Source organism: Sturnira hondurensis, unplaced genomic scaffold (genome assembly GCF_014824575.4).
Source record: "Sturnira hondurensis isolate 20B ecotype Veracruz unplaced genomic scaffold, ASM1482457v3 Scaffold0004474, whole genome shotgun sequence".
NCBI classification, from domain to species: domain Eukaryota; kingdom Metazoa; phylum Chordata; class Mammalia; order Chiroptera; family Phyllostomidae; genus Sturnira; species Sturnira hondurensis.
The window spans coordinates 5,980,662-5,998,600 of NW_028077105.1; the positions used below are offsets into that span (position 1 = coordinate 5,980,662).

The 17,939-nt window shown below is 36.3% G+C and overlaps 1 non-coding gene across 1 annotated transcript; it reads left to right on the forward strand.

Annotated features, from left to right (window-relative positions):
- Positions 1 to 216: 216 nt before the first annotated feature.
- LOC118986826 (U6 spliceosomal RNA) lies at positions 217 to 319 on the forward strand. The gene has a single exon (XR_005066457.1). It is a non-coding gene; the product is annotated as a U6 spliceosomal RNA (small nuclear RNA).
- The last annotated feature ends 17,620 nt before the right edge of the window (positions 320 to 17,939 follow it).

Genomic DNA, 17,939 nt, shown 5'->3' on the forward strand with positions numbered 1-17,939 from the left:
AAAAAATTTAGTCGTGATAAAACATAATATGTAATCAAGCAAGTATACTAATGGTAGAACTTAGGTGGTAGGTATATAGTGGTTTATAGAAAATTATTTCAACTTTCCTGTATGTTTGAAATTTTTCTTAATAACATTGGAAAATAAAATTTAGGAAGACATGAAAAATTATGGCTGCGAGAAATGAGTTAAGAACACAGACTCAGAACAGTGAGAGTGCTCACTTCGGCAGCACATACACTAACATTGGAATGATACAGAGGTTAGCATGGCCCTGCACAAGGATGATACGCAAATTTGTGAAGCGTTCCATATTAAAAAAAAAGAACAGTGAGCTACTACTGTGCAGCGTCGTGTTCCCCTGGGGAAGCAGGATAGCACCGTAGCAAAGAGCACAGTCTTTGAAGTGAAATAAGCAGGTGGAGAATCCAGTATCAGCTCTATTATCTACTAGTTGCATGACCTGATGTAATTACTCTGTAAGCCTCTCTTTTGGCCTTAATAATATGGAGAGGACATTGCCTACTTTATAAACCCAGAAAAGTTGTAAGATAATACCAAGCATTATACACAGTTGCTATTACTAACACTTAGGAAAACAAAATGCTACTAATAAGGGTATAATTAATAAATCTACTGCATAAATATTAGCCTCTTAAATGATAAGTACAGGTGTTTTGGGATGCAACTAATGAAAGTCAAATAAATTTTTTTGTACACTTCACAAAATAAAAAGTCAAGAAGTGGATGGCTCCATGGTTGGTTAGTTCAGCAACTTAACAAGGTGAAAATGCTGGGGAAGAAATTTGGTTTCCTCTCATGGTCATAAGTGGGCTGCAGCAGCTTCGGTCATAACTTCTCAGTATAATGTCCAAAGGCAACAATAAAAAGGAAATTCTTTCTTGCACATATCTTCTTATCGGGAAGGAAGCCTGGAAATCCTGTGACATGTGACATATTTACCCTTGTGTTCCATTAGCCAGAAATGGATCACATGTTCACTTGTAAATATTCACTGACAATGCAGAATGAATTGCAAGAATTGGCTTTGAGTGGTCATGGTTATCCCCTGAATTGGACAGGGGACCCCTATGCCCTAAGTGCAGCATACCAAATATCTGGAGAAAAAATCAGGGTTGCATTGAGAAGCAAGATGAGAAAAATGGCCGTTCTATGTATGAAAAAATAATAATGTTAATAAAAAATGCAAATTACATACTAGTCACAATAACTTTGTGACAAAATAAATAAATAAAAGAACCTCTGTAACAAGAAACATTTAGAACTGCTAAGACTATCTCTCAGCAGATGTTCTACCAAAGTATTCCACACCAAAGCCGATTACTTGGTGACTCTGCTCTGTGCACCTTTACTTAAAAAGCATGAATGGTTTTCAGGAAACAAGAGATCCACTTCTAAGCAACAAATTACTCCTCTGTCAATTGTCTCTGAAAACCAGAATAATGTAAAAGTGCTTTTGCTTTACTTTTGTTTCTTCAGGATAAATATTAAAATAAATCAATAGATTTGTCCCTATTATAAAACAAAAGCTTGCAAATGTCTGTTGTTATGAAAAATATTTTATTGCAGTGTGTGCATTTATTAGTTATGAGTAATTATACCAACAAATTGGACATAATTGACACAGTTCAGTTCAAGCTTTTACCAGAAAGATGTTCCATATATAAAATGTGATATTGTGGACTATGCTTGGCTAAGGTAAAAAATACAGTTTACTAATATTTAGGAGGGCTATTTAAGAGATTGTTAGAATTGTGTTACATAACACTAAATTTTTGGTAGATTGCTCTGCTATTAGATGCTAGAAAAGTGGATAGGGCAGGGTAATATACATATGAAGCTTTTGGATAAACAAAGTTTTACATGAATAGGGAACCAGGCAACCCTTTGGAAAACATGCCCTAGGTCCCCAGCTGATAGTATTTGTGAGCTTTGTATTCAAGCCAAAAATCTTTGAAAGTCCTTAGGGAGCTACAGTACCTGCATTTCAGCTAATTTAGCATCATTTAAATGGGGCCATGCGCTATATCTTAGGGTCTGGATTTCTTTATTTCCAATTATTTAATGGATTTATTGAAAACCAGTTTTATGTTTTAAATCTTATTAAAAGGGCCCATGTTATTTTTTCTATACTGAAAATACATGTTTTGCTGTGAATTAGATTCATTCCAAACCAACAAATACTCACTGAGTTCTTACCATTTGTAAACCCTGTGTTAAGTGATCTGGAAGAGCAACAGAGCTTAAAACAGAACCTAAGATTACAAGTAACCCAGAATTCAGTTTTAAGTATTCTCAAAAAATCTTTCTCTGAGATTTTTCTATCAGTTCAAGGCTCTTTTAGGGCAATATTCCTCTAGAGGAAAGAAAGTAAAATAGATGGAGGCAGGTAGAATAAAGGAGAGCATTGCAGGGAGACTTCACGGCTTTCACACACAGCTATATTACTCAGACACTTGGCTGAACAATGAGCATGCATTTCTTTTTAATAAAGTAATAAACACTTATTTTCACCTCAGTATTTTTGTAACACAGTGATAACTGATTTACATTCATGAATGTCTTAGAAGTTATAATACGTCCATTTCAGTCAGCCTTCAAAAGGGCCCTCCGTGATGTCTATCTCCTTGTCATAGTTTTACCCTCGTATAGTTCCCTCCCACAATGAATCAGGGCTGGTCTGTATGTCCAACAGAATATGGTAGAAAGAGAGTGCACCCCTTCTAATATTAGGGGATGAAAGACTGAGACTTCCTTCTCAGTATCTCTCCCTCCCTCTCTCTTCTTACTTGCTGTGAGGGAATCTAGCTGCCATATGATGAGCACACTTAGACACTTAGGCAGCCCTGTAGAGAGTCAGAGATTCGCACATCAGGAATTCAGAACTACCAGCCACCATGAAACTTGACAGCAGATCCTCCAGTCCCAGCTGAACATTTAGATGCCTGTGAACCAGGCAACACCTTGACTGCAGCCTCTTGAAAAGAGCCACCTGAAGTGAGAACCACGAGCAAAGCTCAGAAACTGGTGAGAGAATAAATGTTGGTTGTTTTAAGCTGCTTAGTTTAAGCTGTTTTAATTTGTAAGGCAGCAATAGATAATGGATACAATGTACAGTGATAACTCAAAATAGGGTCAGATCCAGTTACTGGAGAGCTTATTCAGTAAGTAGTTATTGAGCACTGGCCATGTCCTAGATTAACTTCTTTAGATTTCCTACCTTAAAATTGTGTTCTAAGAAGTCCTTTATTCTTCAAAGCTAAGCCATTTAATGTATATGTTGTATCTTAGCTATTAACAAGAGCTAAAAACTCATTAGAATAGATTATTTTTATACGCAACTTATAATTTGCTATCTTTCAAATCACTTCCTCTGCTAGATATATACACATATCTTTGGGATACTTGTTTTAACATCTTTTTGTTATGTAGTTCTAGCTAATATAACAAACTCTCAAATCTTAGTGACTTCAATCCATTGAACTATTGCTGACTTGAGTAAGTACACAAGTATACTTTGGTAAGTGGGAAGCTGTCTGTGTGGTTCCCCAAGTATTGCGCATTTTTCCACTTTGTGGATGCTTGGCTGATTATTTTCACCTGGCCAGCAGACCCGAGAAGCAAGAGAATGGGGGAATCAGGTAGAATGTGTTCATGCAGCAGACCCAGAAGTGGGAGACCTGGCTCCAACCACATTCTGCTGGTCGGCTATTCCTGCTACTCCAGTCCTAGGAATCTTTGTCAAGTCTAAACCTCAGAAAATGGACTTTTTCCTAGTCTTTAAGGCAAGACTCTTGAGACTTGAAAAAATACATTCTCTTATTCAGTTGCTTGCTTTTGTTCCTTGTTTGGCTGCAATAGAAAGTTAAATCTCTACTTGTTTTGTTGCTGCTGCTTTTCATTTATTTTCAAATCAAAATAGCTCCCCAAGAGCTTAGCAAATCAATGGAAATACTACAAATTTTGAATTTAAAAAAAAATAGATAAGACTAATACAGTAACAGTAATCCATTAAAATTTCATTTTCACCAAGTTTAGTTTGTATTTAAAATACAAATGAAGTTGGAATACTTAGCTTTACTAGATATACAAAAATAAATAATTTTCCCCATATAGCCATATATGTATAAAATTATGTTGTATATAAATCTAAGTTATATAAATGCTTGTTTAATAAACATTTCTGTGATTTACATTGATAGTTTAAATCATAATTGTATTATTAGTAGCTATTCATATATCTGCATTCACATACATATACCTACTACATGTTTTCATATTGTACATGCTCTTACAATGATTCATAGACCATATGTTTTGGTGATTTCAACATTATTTTGCTATTTAGTGAAGGCCCACCAGAGCAAAGACCATAGATTATAAAATTTTCATAATTTTCTGGCATGAATAATACTGCTACCCAGGAGTATATTAAATTAGCCATTCTACTGTAGAAAACCTTCTAAACTTTTTCCCCTTGAAAAAAATGTTTTATGTAAAGAGGCAGGAAATAATCAAATCTCCCATTTCTGGGTCAGCTTTGTAGTTTCACAGTCTTATTTCAAATGTACCACAGAGGAAGGGAAAATTGATAAATCATGAAATAGAAAAATAACAGGAACAATGAGTCTTGCATGCTTTATTCTTCTAAAGGAATAACTCAGTGATTTAGAATGATTATGGTTTACACGAGAAAGGAAACAAAACAGCTCCCAAATCTGGATAAGCATTTAGTAGTAATATGAAAGTTGACCTAGTTCAGAATTGTAAATGAAACCCAATGGAATAATTATACTAATACAGTGAACAAGCATATGGATGGCATAGAAAATTTTGTATTGAGGCACAGCTTTTCAAATTACCCTAAATTACTAAGGTAGTTTATTTCTCTTGCTAAGAAGACTAAGCTTTACTGAATTTGGAGCAAATTCTTATGTTAGAGGTAATTTCTTCTATTCCTTTGTCTTGGAGATTCAGTAGTGACTGTAGTAACTCTAGAATCCAGCAGTCTGAGGACCAAACAGAAAATGCAATAACCTGAGATTCAGTTCTTCCTACTTTTATACATTTTGTTTAAGATCTTACCAGAAGCAAACTTGTGCCTCTTTTATCCACATGTAACAAAGTATGAAAACAGCCTATGAACCCTCCCTAAAAATTCAAGATAAAATAAAAATAAAACCTTTGGACATCTGGCCAAGATAGAGGTGTAGGTGGAAACACTGTGCCTCCTCGCACAACAAAGTTTAAAGAGAACAAAGATTTAGTAAAAAAACGCAACCAAAACACAGAAAATTGAACTGTATGGAAGTCTGACAACAACGAACCATTCATCCAGACTGGTAAGAGGAGCAGAGTCAGCGGTTGGTGGAACAGGGTTGTGCAGGAAAAAGCCGCTGGACCGACCCAAGCACACAGGCAGTGGTTGGCAGATCCAAGGCGTTGGGGTAGCAACAGGCACACCCAGAGGGGGCACAAGGCAGCTGACTGATTGTGGCCACACATTCACATTCAGATAAACCAAACAAAGGAGCAAGCAGTGAGACAGACATGCGACCCAGGGCCCAAGGCCAGGAAATAAATCCTAAAAGCACCAATTGGAAAGACTTTTGGGGTCAAGGGGCCGGGAAAAGCTCCTAGGCTCACAGAGAGTTTGTTGGAGAGACCCACAGGGCCCTGGAGGGTGCACAGGCCCACACACCCAAGAGCTGGCACCAGAAGGGCTCCATTTGCTTGCAGGAAGCAGCAGAGGGGACCGAAATCTGAGAGAGAGCAGAAAAAATGCCATTGCCCCTCTCTGACCCCACCCACACATACAGCATCACAACCCAGTGACTGGGTCACCCCGCCCTGGTGAACACCTAAGGCTCTGCTCCTCATATGTAACAGGCATGAACAGACAAAAACATTATGGCTCGAGAAGAACAGCTCAAAGCCCCAGAGCCAATATTTCTAAGCGACCAAGATATAGCCAACCTATCAGATGCACAGTTCAACATACTTGTGATCAGGATGCTCACAGAACTGGTTGATTTTGGTCACAAATTAGATGAACAAATGAAGGCTAAACTAAGTGAAATGAAGGGAAATGCACAGGAAACCAATAGTGATGGAAAGGAAAGTGGGATTCAAATCAAGCGAGTGAACCAGAAGGAAGAAAAAAATGACCAAATAGAAAAGAATGAAGAAACAAGAATTCAAAAAATGAGAAGAGGCTTAGGAACCTCCAGGACATCTTTAAACATTTCAACATCCAAATTATAGGGGTACCAGAAGGGGAAGAAGAACAGCAACAAGTGGAAAACTTATTTGAACAAATAATAAAGGGGAACTTCCCCAATCTGGCAAAGGAAATAGACTTCCAGGGAATCCAGGAAGCTCAGAGAGTCCCAAAAAAGTTGGACCCAAGAAGGAAAACACCAAGGCACATCATAATTACATTACCCAAGATTAAAATGAAGGAGAGAATCCTAGAAGCAGCAAGAGAGAAGGGGACAGTCACCTACAAAGGACTTCCCATCAGACTGTCAGCTATTTTTTCAAAAGAGACCTTACAGGCAAGAAGGAGCTGGAAAGAAGTATTCCAAGTCATGAAATCCAAAGACCTACATCCAAGATTGCTCTATCCAGCAAAGCTTTCATTTAGAATGGAAGGACAGATAAAGTGCTTCTCAGATAAGGTCAAGTTAAAGGAGTTCACCATCACCAAGCCCTTATTAAATGAAATATTAAAGGGACTTATCTAAGAAAAAGAAGATAAAAAATATGAACAGTGAAAGGACAGCAAATTCACAGTTATTAACAACCACACCTAAAACAAAAGCAAACTAAGAAGACAGCTAGATCAGGAGTGGAACCATAGAAATGGAGATCACATGGAGGGTTAGCAACAGGGGAGTGGGAGGAGGAGAAGGGTGGAGAAGGTACAGAGAATAAGTAGCATAAATGGTAGGTAGAAAATAGACAAAGGGGAGGGCAAGAATAGTATGGGAAATATAGAATCTAAAGAACTTGTGACACATGGACATAAACTGAAGAGGGGAATGTTGGGGGAGGGGTATGCAGAGTGGAAGGAAATGGAGGGGGTAATGGGACAACTGTAATGGCATAATCAATAAAATATATTTTTAAAGAAGTGTCAAACCATGTAAGTAAAAATAAATAAATAAATAAAATCTTTACTTCAAATAAATAGCTGAAATGCATACACACACACAAATAGGTTTTCCTAAGTGCTAGGGATAAAATGAAAACTGAATACCAAAGTATTTAGCTCACAAGCTGATGTTGTATTTACTAAAGTATAGGATACATATTTCAAAATTATAAAGTATCCAGAGAGATAATTCACCTTGAACAAAATTCAGAAGGCATAGTAAACAGCAGCTTTAGACCCCGATAATGGGAATAATAGAAGCAATACAACAGAGCATACAAAATAAGTATTTTAAAAAACAATTCAAAACACCAAAGGAAAATTGAAACTATACAAGAACCTAAAGGCATCATGAAAGAAAATTTGGCAGACTTGAATAAGAATCAAATAATAGACACCAATAAAATGAAAGTTTATAAACTGCAAGATATATTTACTTTTGAGAGAGAAATGAGAAATTTCTCAAAGATAGCAAAGATAGGATTAAAAATTGGAAAACTGGAATGAGATCAGGAGACATGGGACACAGAATGAGAAGTTACAACATAATCGTAAGTTCCAGTGAAGGGGAAAAAAGAGAAGATAGGAGAAAGACAATACTGAAAGACAACTTTCTTAAATTTCTCAAGATATGAATCCTCAAGTTAAAGAAATATTGAGTTCCAGGTGTAATAAATAACAATAATTCTATACTTGAACAAAGAGCAGCAAATTTACAAAACATCACAGATAAAGAAAACATCTTTTAAAAAAGGATGAAAATTATGAGACACTGAAGAAAGAATTTGAAGAAGATACAAAGAAGTGGAAGCACATATTGTATTCATATATAGGAAGAATTAATATCATTAACATCATTAAAATATCCATAGTACCCAAAGCAATCTATAAATTCAACACAATTTCTATCAAGATCCCAATGATGTATTTCACAGAACTAGAACAAAGATTTCAAAAATTTATGTGGAACCATAAAAGACTCACATAGCAACAGTGATCCTGAGAAAGAAGAACAAAGTTGGAGGAACCATGCCACCTAATGTGAAACTATATTATAAGGCCATAGTAATCAAAACAGCATTGTACTGGAATAAAAATGGACACATAGGTCAATGAAACAGAACAGAACCCAGAAATAAACCCACACATTTCCAGTCAATTATATTTGACAGAGGAAGCCAACACATACAATAGGTTAAAGATTGTTTATTCAACAAATTGTACTGGGAAAATTGGACAGATATGTGCAGAAGAATGAAAATAGACCACTTCCTTACCCCACATATGAGAATAAATTCAAAGTGGATTGAAGATTTAAATGTTAGACAGAAAACCATAATATACCTAGAACAAAATATAAGCAGTAAAATCTCAGACATTTCTCATAGCAGTATTTTTTTCTGATATATCTCCTCAGGCAAGGGAAACAAAAGGAAAAAATCAAATGGGACTACACCAAAATAAGAAGATTTTCATGTCAAAGGAAACCATGAACAAAATAAAAATACAACCCACTTAATGGGAGAACATAATTGCCATTAGATGTGACAGAAAGTTAAGTTAATATCCAAAATTTATAAAGAACTTATGAAACTCAGTGCCAATAAAACATACAACTCAATTAAGAAATGAGCAAAGAACCTGAATAGACACTTCTCCAAAGAGGACATGCAGATGACCAATAGACATACAAAAAAATGTTCAACTTCACTGATCATCAGAGAATTGCAAGTTAAAACTTCAAGGAGGCTCTGGCTGGTGTAGCTCAGTGGATTGAGTGCCGGCCTGTGAACCAAACAACCACGGCTCGATTCCCAGTCATGGCACATGCCTGGGTTGCAGGCCAGTTCTCAGCAGGGGACTCACGAGAGGCAACTATACATTAATATTTCTCTCCCTTTCTCCTTCTCTTCCCGTCTAAAGATAAATAAATAAAATCTTTAAAAAAACTTCAATGAGATACTATCTCACACCTGTCAGAATGGCTATCATCAATAAATCAATAAACAAGTGCTGGTGAGGATGCGGAGAGAGGGGGACACTTTGTACCCTTGGTAGGAATACAGATCGGTGCAGCAATTATGGAAAACAGTATGGAGATACCTCAAAAAATGGAACTGCCTTATGACCCCAGTGATTCCACTTTTAAGAATTCAAAGAAACCCAAAACACTAATTTGAAAGAACATAAACACCCCTATGTTCATTGAAGTATTACTTACAATCGCCAAGTTATGGAAGCAGCTCCAGTGTCCATTAGTAGGTGAGTGGATAAAACAACTATGGGACATTCACACAACAGAATACTACTTGGCCTAAGAAAATAAGAAAAATTTACCCTTTGGACAGAATGAATGGACCTGGAGAACATTATGCTAAGTGAAATAAGCCAATCAGAGAAAGACAAATATATGACTTCACTCATATGTGTAATTTAATGAACAAACTGAACTAACAAGGAAAACAGACAAAATCATAGACAAAGAGCAAGTGGATAGCTCTGGAGGTGGGGTTAGGATGTGGAGGGATCGAGCAAAATAGGAAAAAGGACTCATAGGCATGGACAACAGTGTGGTGATTGTGGGGGAGGGAAGGGGAGTATAAGGGTGATACATGGTAACAGGAAAAAATAAAGCTAAAAAAATTTTTAAAAAAATGACAACAACCAACACACACAAAAAAGGGAAAAAATCATCACCTGAAAAGGAATTTTAATTAGTTGAACAGTGAATTCCTGGAGCAACAATAAAGTCAAAAGAAAATGAAAAAACAAGTTCATTGTACTGAGTAAAAATAAGTACAAATAAACAAACAAAAAGTGTTGTCAAACAGAGCCATGTTGAGAAAATAAGGCAGTTTATTATTTACAAGAATGTCATTGTATAAAACTCTTAAAATGTATTTTAAGAAGGGAATAATATTTGGCTGTGTGTTCTTGAAATTATTAATTTTATAATATAAAAAAGGAGGTGTCAATAAAATACTGTAACTCTCAGTGTAGCAAACATGTCAGAATGAAGGTGCTCCAGTGATTCTTTCCTAGCTAGGAGGGAAGTGAACATTTCTAAGAACCTCAGATTGTATTAAGAACATTGTGCACGTTAAATTTTAAGATTTATCTTTAATGAAGTAGAAATACACTGTAAGAGTTCCAAACTATAATCAGAAAAAGAAAAGGAATAAAGAAAACTTGACAAATGTAATAGAAGGCAGGCAAGGAAAAAAATAGAGAAAAGTAAGTTGAGTAAAATAAGATTTTTTATGGCTCCCTATTTCCAAGAATTTACTTTTAAATCCTTGTTATTGAAGAGGAAAAATATATATATAAGACTACTTGTCATTATTTTCTCAAGGCACTATTAAATGGAGAACAAACATATCAATTTATTAAAAATAACTTAGCTAAGATTAAATTATAAACTTGTAATATTAAATAAATTAATATTATTATCACTGAACAATCCAAAAATTAAAGTTAGGATGGATTAGCCTCTAAGATAATTCTACAATATTTTGTGAGATGATTTGCTGAGCTATTCTCTAACAGAGAATATCTGGCACGTTAAACAAGATTTTTGAAATGCCCAGTTGTACTTGAACAGATGTGGTGGCTGAGTAAAATAGTTTTCTAATGTGGTTTCTACAGCCTATAAGAAACTGGAAAATAGAAGAAGGCATATTAGTATTATTTTCCACAGTTGGCTCTAGTTCATTTAGATACCTACACAGGATTGATCCCAGTCAAATGGAGATGTTTGTGTTTTGACCCCTGTCATCTCGACATCCCATACCCAGTCACGCATGTTCTCAGTCAGCCCCTCCCTTCAGCTGTCCAGTGGATGACTTCACTCTGCCCTCCCAAGTCAGTACTATAAATGGCAAAAATTTGTAATAGCCCTCTTACAATAAATGTACCTGTCCTGTGTTCTGGTCCATTCGGGACTATCTCTTCTCAGCATTTCAATGTAATAGCAACAATACCATCAAAAGTATGAGTGGAATTGGATTTCTTTGACCCTCTTCTGTGACTTGTGAATTTTAATGGTAGCTTTATCATGGGATCTAAGCTTTGTGTTCAAGGTCAAGGTAAGTCTCTAGTGGTGACACTTATGGGAAACAACTAAATCCTGTTGGGACTTAGTTTCTTCTTTTGTAAAAAAAGGAAACAATAGCCAAACTGCCGATCTCAAAGGATTACTGTAAACACCAAATGATATAAAATATGTGAAAGTAATGTGAAATGTGTAAACTTCTATATATTATTTTTTAAATCTTACTCAAATGGTTGATTTTACTAAAGACAATTTTTAATATGATGACGGCTTGGACTGTGGATATTTTTAAGTAGGTATTCCTTTCAAAACACGTAAGCAGACAGTTATCGACATTTTCTTCAAATGTTTTGAAAGTCATCTTCAAATTAATTAGGTATTTCTCACTGAGAAATTCATTTATCTCCAAATAACATATATTAATGTACTCTATAAATTCTACTCACCCAGGTTCAAGAAGGCCAAAATTTTTTTTTAAGTCACCTAAAGGAAATGGGAAGATTAGAGACACCCATTTATAGTGTTCAAGGGCTAGAAATGTCGTCTTTCACAGGGATAAGAAATCAGCTTTTGGAAATATTCTATGAACTGTCTCTTTATATGACCATTGAAAACTTAAAAGTCTTTTTATTAGCCATTCTGCCAGTCTATGAAGGAAACCAAGTAGAGATGTAAATATAAAGAAGTTGGGTCTAATGTAAGAAATATTCCTCCTTTTAAAAAGGAATTATCACCTCTACTAACTCCAGTACACTGTAAAGTCAGTGACAGATTTCTTTAACTAAAGCGATATTACTAACCACAAATGTTTTCAATGCAACTCAAAAGGTGCTGAAGTAGATTCAACAGATTTAGTAACTTGTCAGAAAGAATAGAAACCAGGTCAGTCTTAGAACAAGACTATACATATACATGTATAAGGACACATACACACACTATTTCCTACTAGTATTTCTTTTTCTCAAATAATAGTAGATAAAATCAAAGTGGGTTTATATACATTTTAAAAAACATTCTTAAAGTATTCTTTTATAGGGAATAGAAAAGAAGTATCAAGACCACCAGTACTAGTCAACACAATTCAAACGGGAAAGCAGCGTGACATTCTGTCGGGATTGCACAGGGAAGAACCTCTGTGTGTGCACTCTCTTAATACGAAGCCATTGTTCATTCTGCTGAGCAGCCGACGAGGCCTGCTCTGCAAGTCCTGATGTCAGGCCTCGTGGAAGCACAAAACTGGGTAAGGTGGCTCTAGCCTTCGAGGAGATTTAGTTGGCAGCTATATTTACTATAAATTAAATGCAATCTTTGCTTTCTTACTACCTCATGTGGTCCACGGACAGGTCTCAGGACAGAGAAAGTCTTGTATCATGTGCCAATATTTAGTAAAAAAATACAATTATAGTATTTCTATAAGATTTTATAATGCACTTAGCTAGTCCACTGGTGGTCCTTTCCATAAAGTGGTTTTGAAAATAAATATTTCAAAATGTCAGAGGAAAGGCAAACTGCCTTCTTAACAGATGAAAAGTCTCAACTTGGAAATGTATCTTCATTACATGGAAGACAAATCTTTCAAGGTATGCCTGTGTAATAAAACACTATATCAACATTATTGGTAAGTACCAACATCCTGGTGACTTACTTGAGGAACACCGGGTGCTTAGTGGAATACCAGTGGTCGCAGGCACTCAGACTTTTAAAAGCAGAATATTAATTGCCATTGATCCTTCAATTGAGATTTATGAAAACAATGCAAAGTGAGAGTGAAGTCGGTTTTGTTGGTTTAACCTGAGCGGGTGGTATTTGCACCAAGCCATTGCACTGCACTCACTTGGTATGTTCCACTTTCCCATTTTGAAACACAGCAAACATTTCTAAGTCAGATTTTTCTAGTTGTTTTCTAAAAAGGTTTATGATCACAGCTGCGGTAGTTATGGGTCGGTTTATAGTGCATTGCCCATCCATGGGCCCATGTGTCCAACAGAGTTTGTTTGATACCATACCTTCCACAGACATGGGGCAGTTCTTGAGGTGTGCCTATAAACCTGCCGTTAAATGGACCAGCTGTACTCATAAACTTACATTAGCAGCCTCAATCCACCCGCCTTACAAAAGTCATTGGCAATAAATCTATGTTCAGTCTATATATGCACTTTTAAGTATTTTTTACACTTTGGAAACGAAAATATAAAATGCATCCAAGTCTTCTGTGATCCTGACTGAATTCAGAGCTGATTTCTTTGGGGTGTATAAACAAGGTCTCTAAAGGTCTCATTTTCTATTACTCGCAAGATGGCCATCCTTCTTCTTGACAACTCCTTTTCCTCAACTTAAAAACAAGAGCAAATGAGAAACTATTCTCTTGTTTTCTCCTCTGAACTCCTCTGATAAAAAACATTGAGGGCTTGGGCATGATTTGATCTGTAGTCACGGTCTCCTTTGTTCAGTGTGCTAGTTCACTGGGGAAGCCATGGGTGAGCAAGCGTGAGCACCGTGACCTGCCCTGACTCAGCCCAGAGTGGGCTTCTTCAGGGTGGTCATCCAGGACCACAGCAGTAGCCCAGGATGGACCTTCCTCACTCTCTTCATTTGCCATTGAAGCCTAGTCCCTTACACATAAGGTACCATTAGTGGAAGCTACTTTTTCATGTAATATAGAGTTCTCCATCAAATGTATTTATAGCATTGTAATTTCATGAAGTTTTTTAGTCTTTATTTCAGCTCTTTTGCTGGATACTTATCGCGGCTTTGTATTAGAAAAAGCCTTTCATTTGAAATCAGAAGATTTAAATAGAAATTCTGGCTCTACAACTTATTAAATAAATGTCTGGGGGGAGAAGTATTCCAGTACTCTGAGTTCCCCTTCTACAAAGTGGAGAAAACACTACAGGTGGAACAGGGCTAAATAAACCGTAGCTGAATCCCATACCTACGCTTCTCTAGTGACTCGGTCATCGCATCATTTCAATTTTCCTACCCGTTTCCAGAAATTATCTCTTTCCCTCTCCCATCACAGATGGGAGTATTCCTCAGGCGGACCACTGCAGCAGCCTCCAGTCTGACATCCCACTTGCCAGGCTCTTCCCATCCTGGACCATCTCTCTGTGAGAGTCTCATGATCTGGTCATTCTCTTGCTCGAATCACTTTAACTCCAAATGCATGTGCGTAGTTAAAGTTTTTCTTAAATTATAAAACATTTATGCCAGTTTTAATGAGTCAAAGATAAATATTTTGTTAAAATAAAGTTTGGAAAAAGTTTTAAAATACTTTGAGAATATAAAAGACTTTCCAACTGAAGCAAACTTTTAAAGTCTTGTAAAAACTTTCTCTGCCTGAATGAAGTCTTGCTATTTGTAACAATATAGATGGACCTAGAGGGTATCGAGCTAAGTTAAATAGATTGGACAGAAAAAGACAAATAGCATATGATTTCACTTATATGTGTAATCTAAAATAAATGAATAGGCAAGACAGAAGCAGACTCACAGATACAGAAAACAAATTGATGGCTTCCAGATGGGAGGTGAGTTGGGGAGCTGAGTGAAAAGGGGGAAGGGATTAAGAAGTACAAATTGGCAGTTACAAATAGTCATGGGGGTATAAAGTACAGTTTAGGGAATATAGTCAATAATATTGTAATAACTATACATGGTATCAGGTGGATGCAAGACTTATTAGGGGGTCACTTTGTAAGTTATATAAATATCTAAGTACTATACTGCACACCTGAAACTAATATTGTGTCAATTATAATTGAAAATAAAAAAATTTTAAAAACTTTTCTCTGCCTGAGAGTTCTCATCTTGAAACGTCCATGTGTTTGGTAAATTAATAACAGTAGATTTTTAATCATTTATGCAAATGTAATTAACAATGGTTAGATAGCATAAGTGATCCTTGGATAAATATATTAGAAACTGATTCAGTAACGTAAGAACTGTCTCTGTGGGACAACCCAGTGATGACAAGATTAGAACTAGTGGTGGAGAAAATAGGTACAATAGCTCTTATTAAGGTCTCCTTGGGTAACAAATATTGAGAAATAGGTTAGGTTCTCTCTCTCTCTCCCTCTCAGAAATTCTTCCGAAATTATTTTCCTTTCTTCTTTGACTCAGTATGAAGTATTTCAGATGATTTTGAAAAATCACTCAATATTACTAAGCCACTCATTTTTTGTAATACTGTTTTGCTTGGCTTCCACATACATTACTCTCCTACATCCCGTGTCTTCCCTGCCCTCTTGAGAAATACATCTCCTTCAACATGGCCGATAAATGTTGTTTCTGCTCAGAGCTCAGTCACTGTTCCTTTTCTCTTCTCTGTCTGTATCTCTCCATAGGTAATTTCATTTGTACTCGCAACTTCATTCACCATCCAAACTCAGATGACCCAAAGATTTACCTCTCGGGCTGAGACCTTTCCTTGAGTTACAGATGTATACATCCAACAGTCTCAAATGCACTTCACATTCAATGCATCAATGCCAATACTATGATTTTCTCATCTAAACTTTGACTGTTTCCTGTCATGGTGAATGGCACCATTCAGTATGTAAACCAAAATTCTGAATTCATCTTTGAAATCTACCTTTCCTTCAACAGTCTCCTTGCCACATCTGATCCATCACCAAATTACATGAATTTATTTCCTAAATAAGCTCAAAATTCATTTATCTTTCTGTATCTTTATTACCACTCTGTAGCCTAAGCTACCACCATCTCTCGGCTGGCTTACAAAAAGCTTTTTATCTGGACTACCCAAATTTGCTTTGGCCTCCTCCAATACAAGTCCACATTCTTTTAAGATGTTCTCCATATGATCTCACCTTTAACTGGAACATAATAAAAAAATCAAACAAAATATAACCAGAAATACTGAAATTAAGAACAATCTAACAATAGCCAGAGGGGGTGAAGGAGGGGACCGTGTGGGGAAGGGTTTTTAAGAGCTAATATGGGGGACACATGGACAAGGCCAGGGGTGAGTGGGGAGGGTGGAGGCAAGGCAGGGAGGTGGGTTTGTCTGGGGTGAGGGAAGGATGCAGACAACTGTAATTGAATACCAACCAAGTACCATATTTTGGACCATAAGATGCACCTAGGTTTTAGAGGAGGAAAATAGGAAAAAAGTTTTGAAGCAAAAAATGTGGCAAAATATTCAATAACATAAATAACATAATATTTCATCCATGTAAATGTAAACAGAACTCAACAGCAGCATTAACAACCATTATTTTTCCCAAATTGGGGGGGGGGGGGCGAAGAGTGCATCTTATAGTCCAAAAGTATGGTAATTTTTTAAAAAAGATCTCTACAACTGACCCTCACCCTAATTACTCCCCTGTTAAAACTCCTCATTGGGTTGCTCTTGCTCTCAGAATAAAGAAAAAAACACTCGAAATGGTTTAGGATACCCTGAATAGTCATTTGTCTATCTGCCTTCTCAGCCTCATCTTGCACTCTGATCCATTTTCTCTCTTAGCTTAAGCCTTGCTAGCCATCATTAGTCCTTCATTAGTCCTTCATCATTAGTCATCATTGTTTTTCTTCTTGATTCTTTGGATCTTGAATATTCTTTATTTTTTCAATTTGCAAAGTTTAAGCCCACTTGCCTTTCAGATTTGAGGATCTTGACACCCTGATCAGATTGAGTCTATCATAAGCTCTCTCACACTATGTATACCTTCTTTCTGGTACTGTTAGAAGTTTAATTTTAGATTTATTTTGTGGTGTGTTTATTGCTGGCTTGTGAATATACATTAAACTAAATGAGGACATTGTCCAAGTTGGCCCAGTGCATGGCATATAGTGAGCGGTTCATAGTATTTGCTGCGATAACTTGATGAGAGAACATGTCTGCTATGAAAGATTCACCTGCCCAGGGAGCCATGATGGAAGTGTTTTCTCTGTGCAATGCACTAAATTTGTTTTTCTCTTAAATGACTTATTTATTGTGGAATATTACACATCCTAAGTGTCAGTCAACATATGATAGTTGATGTATAACTTTTAATACCAAATGCACCGCTAATCACCAGGAAGGATGGTTTAAAAACAAATAAAAGAAGTTGATAATCTTTGCTCTTAGAAAATTTTAAGATGAAATTATACAGGTAAAGAAATATTAGATCACATAAGAAATATTTTAAAGTATAAATATCACAGTATATGTCAATATATGAAATGTAAACTTAGAACAAATTAGTATTTGCCTATAAACACCTTTAAAAAATGTATAGCTCTTCCTCTTTTCCCTGTCCAAACCAACTTTTAGGAGACATTCTGAAAATTAGAAACATTTCTTTAAATATCCTTTATGTGTTTTGTGGGAAGCATAATGGTAACGGGTATGGAAAATATTCTCTTTTATTTTGAAAGAAATTCTCAAAGGAATTTATTTGACGCCAGGGTGAAGCTGAGAGTTAATACTCAATAGTCTCAGTTGCATTTTAGTTTATTTGACTTTATTTTATTTTATTTTATTTACTGTTGTTCAAGTACAGTAGTCTCCATTTTCCACCCACCACTCCCCCCCGCCCACCCATCCCCACCTCCCACCCTCCATCCTCCCCCTTGGGCTTTGTCCGTGGGCCCTTTATACATGTTCCTTGAGGACCCTGCCCCCTCCCTTCTGGTTACTGTCCATTTGTCCTTTATTTTGCTTTACACGCAAAAAGTCAGGATGACCTAGCAAAACGAAAGGCATTT